This window comes from Pygoscelis adeliae, unplaced genomic scaffold (genome assembly GCF_000699105.1).
Source record: "Pygoscelis adeliae isolate BGI_AS28 unplaced genomic scaffold, ASM69910v1 Scaffold156, whole genome shotgun sequence".
NCBI lineage: Eukaryota > Metazoa > Chordata > Aves > Sphenisciformes > Spheniscidae > Pygoscelis > Pygoscelis adeliae.
The window spans coordinates 5377815-5385175 of NW_008825016.1; positions in this window are offsets into that span (position 1 = coordinate 5377815).

A 7361-nucleotide genomic window follows, 5' to 3' on the forward strand; every position below is an offset into this window, starting at 1 on the left:
GGCCAACCCATTTCAACTGTTCTCACAGCAAAGGCTTTTTTCTTGTATTCAGACAGCATTTTTCCTGAAGGAACTCATATCCATTGCCTCTCATCCTGGTACTGTGCATCCTTGTGAAGAGAGCACCTCCATCTCCTCTATAACTCCGTTTTAGGTATTGGAAGACTGTGATTAGATCTCCCCTGAGCTTTCTCTTCTCTAGGCTGAGAAAACTCAGTTCTTTCAACCTTTCTTCATATCATGTTCTCCAGCCCTCTAATCATCTTTGTGTCCATCCACTGGATCCTCCCCAGTTTTTCAGTGTTGTTCTTGAACTAGGGGGACAAAAACTGGACACAATATTCCAGGTGCCAACAGGAGTGGAATAATCACATCCCTGGAACTGCTTACCATGTGCTTGGTGACACAGCCCAGGAGGATGTTTCCCGCCTTTGCTGCCTGGGCACACTACTGGCTCATGTTCAGCTTGCTTCCCCCCAGGTCCTTTCAGCAGAGCTGCTTTCCAGCCAGTCAGACTCCCTCCTGTACTGCTGCTTGGGATTATTCTGTCAGGTGCAGCACTTTAAATTTATTATTCTTGAATCCCATGCAATTCTTGTTGGCCCAATCTTCCAGCCAGTTGAGGTATATCTGTATGGTGGCTTTTTCCCAGTTTGATGTCATCTGCAGTCTTGGCAAGGGTGCATTTAAACTTGTTCATTCATATTGTTTGTAAAAACTTTGGATAGTGTTGAACCCGATGTTGACTCCTGAGGAACTCGACTCATGAGTGGCTGCCGGTTTGACTTTGAACCATTAAACACCACTTTTGATCACAGAAGTTCAGACAGTTTTCCGTCCGTCTTCTGGTCCACCTGTCCAGTCCAGAACTTTCCAGCTTGTCAACAAGGATGTTTTGGGAAATGCTGTCAAATGCCTTGCTAAAATCAAAATAGTGTTCTCCACAGCTCTCCCCTCATCTACCAAGCAAGTTGTTTCATCATAAAAGGCTATCACCCACTATGTGGCTTTTCTCAGTCACCTTCTTGTCCTTCATTTGCCTGGAAATACCTTCCATGAGGTCTTGATCCACAGTTTTCCCAGGGAAAGAAGTGAGCCTGACTGGTGTGTAGTTTCCCAGAACTTCCTTTTTGTCCTTTTCTAGATGAACATAATATTAGCCCTTTCCTACTTGTCTGGGACTCCCTGACCTGCATGATCTTTCAACGATAATAGAAAGATGTTTTGCAATGAGGTCAGCCAACTCTTGTAGCTCCCTCAGCTGCATCTCATCGGGTCCCAGAGACTTGTAAATACTGGGTTTGTACAGATGGTCCCTAACTCAGCTCTCCTCCACTCTTGGTAAGAGTTGTATATCTACGTTTCCTGTTCTCCTAAACCCCCTGATAAATTGCACATTGTTAAAATTAACATTTCCTGTCACTGAATCTTTTTATATAAATGTAGTTTTTAATTTTTACTTTCATTTTATTCTGATTATGATTATATAGTTCACTTGTTAAAGAGAGAAGACTTTTATGCCATTTGACACATCTACAATGCAGCTGCAAATAAAAATACTTCTTTTTTTTCACATAGAAGTAATTAAGATGTTTTTTGTAGATGAATGAATCCAGGTTCTGCACCAAGAACTTGTGATACCTGAATACAAACTGCCAAAAAAACCCCAGAGGAAACACTAAATAACTGTGTGAAGATAATAGAAAAGGCAAGTGGCCTTCATTTTTTGAAGCACTACTTCTTGCTTGAAGCTGAAATTCAATAGTAGAAACAAAGCAGAACACTCTGCCGTGGGTGTCTGTGAACTTTGGATGTGTGTGGATGACGGTGCGTGTTCAGCGCCATCGGCAGCGAGGCAGCTGCTGGCGCAGGCAGTGCCGGTAGCTGCGGGAGATGTGCCGCCTGCTGGAAAGGGGGGATCAGCTCTGGGGCTGACACCTCTTCCGAGGTGGCTAGGAAAAATTTTTGCAGCCTTTTAGATAAACGTATTCGGGCACCGAGGCAAAACACAATCCAGCGAATAGAGGAGGAGAGGAGGGAAAGGCACAGGCACTGTTACGGCCACATGTAGCCTACCTGGTTCGCAAAGAGAAGGCAGTGTAAGCAGAGGACTTCACCTTGCAGGCCTGGCCCTGGGCAAAATTTCCCTTGAATTCGGTGGAAGTTCTGCCAATATGAAAACCAGGACCTGTCCCGCGGGAGTTTGGCACAACCACCTCACCGCACCCATGCAGAACAACGCATTACATTCAGGAAGGGTATGCAAGCTCCAATGCTAAACCAACGACAAAGCTGATTTTGAAATGCTTTTAATGATAGACAATCTGCATACCAATTGACTCATCTGCGTATACGATAGCTTGGAACAATACCAGAGAAATATGTAAAAAGTCTGCAATGCCGTATGACAATAGCTTCCAAGTATGCTGACCTTCGGTAAATGAAACAAACGGAAAGTACAGTACTCTTTTGATGAGGCATTAATGAAGGATTAAGAGCGGATACAGCTGCATCACACGAGCACTCTGTTAGACACACTGTTTTCACTCCGTGCCTTTTCCGTAATTACAACAGAAACACTGTGCGAGGCAGGCAGCGAGCATACGCTGTAACACGTTTCTATTTTACAACAACCAGGCGACAGGGAGCAGCACGGTGTGGTCTGACCCCCCCCAGACCGGGTGTGGCTCGCCCCCCCCCCACCGGCCCCACACCCACTGCTGCGGCACCCACCGGGTGCTCCAGGCCGGCTGCTCTCAGGGCATCCCCCTGAGCAGGGACAAAGGAGAAAGTGGGGGTGGCAAGGCTGCCCGCCTCCACAGAGGGGACGCCTAAAATGCATCCCAGCCAGCCACACCGCTGCGACGCCGGAGGGTAAACAGCAGGCAAGAACATGAAGCCTAGGGGAAAAAAAGTATTAATAAGTGAGCGGGAAGGACAACTGCTTTGTCGCCATGGCTCTGACGTTGCATTTAACAGCTGCAGAGAGCAGGGCTCACGGAAGAGTTTGTAGGCTGGACCACAGCCTTTTGATGTGCAAAACAATATCTTCTAACATGCAACCGCCCCCATCCATTTCAAGAGATTCTAGCTGTTTGAAGTGGTGCTCAAATCCTCACTGGGTGAATAGTGACTACTTACATTTCTGCTCTTACCTTGTTGCCTTCCCTTGGTATCCACCTCCAGAGTAGGGAGGCATGCCATATATGTATGATAAATATATATATTTTTCCTTTTTTATATCATTACACTGTGTTACTTCCAAAGCTTATTTGTAAGGAATGAGTTGAATAAAAGTGGAGCTGCTAACATGCCAGGAGGCTTTCTGTTTTAATAAATTGACTTTGAGTGGTTCAGTTCAGACACTGCAGGTCTGCTTCCTGACTCTTCCCACTGCCACGTACCCAAGGTAACTCCCATGAAGCAACTATTGCCCTTCCTTTTTTTTCTTTTTTTCTTTTTTTTTTTTTTTCCCTTCTGCAGAGACAGATGCTCTGTTTGGGTCCTAGGTATGGCTCTAGAGTACACCATCCAGACTAAGAATCATTAATCCTACTTTTCAGCTCGGTTAGTATTTGGTGCTTCTGATTCCATGCCTGGATGTTGGTTTTTTTAAAAGACTATTACGAGTCCAGCTGGGAGCTTAATGCTCACTGGCATTTCTATTCCCCCAGCACCAAGGGTGGATGATGCTTGCTCTGGCAGCAAGTGCAAGCTTTGGCAGCCTCGTGGTTCTGCCATCTTTGCGGAGCAAGGGTATTTGCCCTGTCCTCCAGAGAGTCCTGACAAAGATCGCTGGCATGGTGTGATGAACCTCTTGTCTTCATTTATTTTCAATGCAGGTCATTTCAGTCATCTGCCTTGGAGCTTATCCAGGCTACCAGCAAGGTTGGCACAAGTGCAAGTGAGTGCAGCAAAGAGGCAAGAACAAAAAGGAATACAACTTAAAGGTATATATTTTAAAGTTAGTTTTGTTGTAGAAGAAAACATTAGTAGCAACATCAGGAATCCATCTGAGCCACAACCACAACAGTATGCTTTGAACAGGTCTTAAATATCTATGTTTGAGACAGCAACATTTTGCTAGACCTGTTTAGGAAATGATTTCTTGTAGGGTACAGACTTGCCCTGAGCAGGTTGCAGATCTAAGATAAAATCAGATCACTGAGATGAGTACTCAGCATGTTTAACATGTTTGAGGATTTCTGAGCAGTTTAACCTTTCCACTGCTATTATTTAATAACTTCCTGGTGAGTTTTTCAATGGAATCTGTTCCATTGAATTTATTCCCAACATAAATTTACTTTAGTAAACTGTACAGCATTAAACATGCCTTTGCAATGCTGAAATTGAGAAGACTGCACCTTCACATATTGTCATACTGAGGATATTTTAGAATACCTATGAATACATTGATGGTCCTGGAATTGTGTACTGGTTTCCTCAGTTACAAGAATAGCATAACAACATTTTTGTCTTTTCTATGTCAGTGACTACTAACTAGTGCGACTTGAAAAGTGCTAGAATTTGCTGAAAATCGTCAGGGCAACTAAATGCTCCATATTGCTACATAAAGCTATATGGACAGATACACATTGTATACTTTCCTATGCTGAAGTCATACATAGCTTCTTCAAACTGTCCAGTTACTATATTCACAACCAACATTCATGCAATATTTCAGTTAACTGCCTTGATATTGAAAGGCAACACATGAGTATAAAATTTTCATAAGATGAAATTTGGGGCAGTCTGTCAAGCACTTTGGAGGACAGATTCATAATCCAGAATTATTCTGACAAACTGAAGAGATGACCTGATGTTCAAAAGAGAACAAATTCAATGCAAAGTGCATGACGCTACATGTAAGAAGAAAACGATACACAAATGTGGAGAATATATATTATCTCTTGAAGCATCATAAGGAGGGATCATGGGTTTGCAGGAGATCAGAAACGTAATCTGAGTCAGTGACATGATCCTCTTCCAAAAGCACCTAATTCTGGGTTGTCTTAGAAGAAACATCAAATGTAAGACATGGGAAAATGCTGGTGAAGCTTGTGGTGGAATCCCATGACTGGCTTTGCACCCTAGACTTCAAGGAAGAGGTAAGCAAGGAAGCGTGCCATGACAGTGGTCTTGCAGTACTTAGGAGGACAGATGATTATCGTGTCCTGTCCTGTGGGAAGTTGTCAAGAAGCTTAATTTGCCATAAAAACTTTGTAGGCTTATTGTAAAGAAAAGATTCCTAAAATAATTTAGGCAAGTTGATTTTCTGAGAACAGACCAGCTTGGCAAACTGTGGCCTGCTGGTGAGGACAGCTGAGATGAACCCTGCTCTGGAGTGGTATAGGTCACTCGGTCTCAAACTCCTGCCTGCTGTTGCTTCATTTGTATATGCTATGGCCATGCCTGAGCAGTGTCCACCTGGAATTCCCATCTTGATCTCACATCAGTCCACGGGAAATGGACTAGATGACTTCTTGAGGCACCTTCCAGCCCAACATTGACATTTCTAAAACATCCTTCTCCCAGTCCTCAGTTACTGCACTAAATCAGAAGTCTGTACGTTGTTATACAGTCTACGCTTACCCTGATAAATGTTAAGATGGTTGCAGTCAACATGAATTCATCCAGAGCCTTCAAGAGAAATGTGAAGCTTAAAACAGTTCTCAGCTGAGCAGGTAGCAAAAGGTGAACAAAATTTACATTTTCATTGGGTCCTGTAGATATAATTGTCTTATCTTTGTACCCACCTATTTTAATAATATCAACAATAAAAGACCCTCCTAACCTACAGCATCTACAAGTTTGTGGCAGACGAGCTTTCTGGCAGACAGTGTCAGCTCTCAGTTAGCTATTGTTGTTGCTCTTGAGATGTGTGCTGGGTGTGAGGTTACACCAGGCAACTATTTTCAGGCCTTCTCCTACTTTTTCAGTTGTTTTTTTATTACCTGCTTTTCATTTCTAACGCCACCTCTGTACAGACCCGTAGTTCTGCACAAGAAAACAAAAATGTAAAATAAATTAGCAGCAAGCATCTGTCATTCTCTATAAGAAAGAGAGAAAAACTAGCTAATCTGTCTCCTTTGATAATTGGTCTCATTCCTGTAGAGGTGGTAGAAGTGGACTAGAGTCAGGTTCAATTCCATTTTGCAGGCCACCAAACTGTGTTAACTTCATTCATGAATCTGTCAAGCTTTACCCTTCCTCTTCTTTATTTTTTTTTATCTGCCTTATCTCCAAGGAAATTTTGTCCAATAAGGCTTTTTAGCACACTAAGAGCTCTTTGGTAAGAGGTGTGTGGGGTGCTGTCAGGATAATACTGGATAACACGCCTCAGAGAGAGTTTACAGTCTAGGAAAAATGATTACTAGAAATAGCAGGGATGTAATTTCTGATTTTGGCTCAGTTATGGGAGTAGTTTAAAAATACCTTGTCATGAAACCCACTGGAAAATTAGTAAATGAACTAGAGGCATATTAGTGGATAGACTGACAATAAAGACCCTGCAAATTGTAAACTTCTAGGAGTCAAAAAAAGTGGAAGGGAAAAAACCATATAAATCTAACCTATTCGAACTTTCTTGGTAGGAAGCACAGGATTAGCTGTATCAGTTGTGAAGAATGGTCCAGAACATCCTTGGTCTGTCTCAGTAAATAGCCAATAGCTGGTGTTTTAGAAGAGCACGGAGAAGAGCATACAGTCTTCCCTGCATGATGGTGAATAAATCATGACCATACATTTCATATGCCTCAATAGCTGGAATACAAAATTCCAAGAAAAAAGAGAAAGCAATTATCTGCAAAGTCGACTGCCTTTGCTCTTAACAGATACTTCCACCTAGGTTACCTTTTGTGAACGAGTATCAGCTCTTTTTAAACAGCATGCTGTAAAAAGACTGGGCTGATTTTCCTTCTCACTTTGAACACCCTCTGAAACACATAAATTGCTGTACTGGCTCAGCCCCAGGCTTCATTTACCACAGCGCTCTGTGCTCCGAAGGAATCACGGAAATGCAGCGGATGATGGAGTCTCACCCAGCGCACTAAAACAGGATGGAGTATACCCAAACTGTTCCTGAGAAATGTTTGTTTATCCTGTACTTAAAAAGCTCCAGCAGTAGAAATGCTACAGTGCACTGAGTTACAGCTTTCCAGTGTTTTGCCGTCGGGATGGAAAGTTTGTTTACTAGCTTAAATCTCTGGAGCAGAATATTCTGCAGGGGCTCTCTTCTCTTGCCTCGCTCGGGGGATTTTGGGGTTAGCTGGGGATTTCCAAGTAACTCAAGCAGGAGGGCAGGCCTCAAGGTCAGTAAACTACAGTTGTTGAATGTGCAAGCAAGAAGAAACAGTGAATTG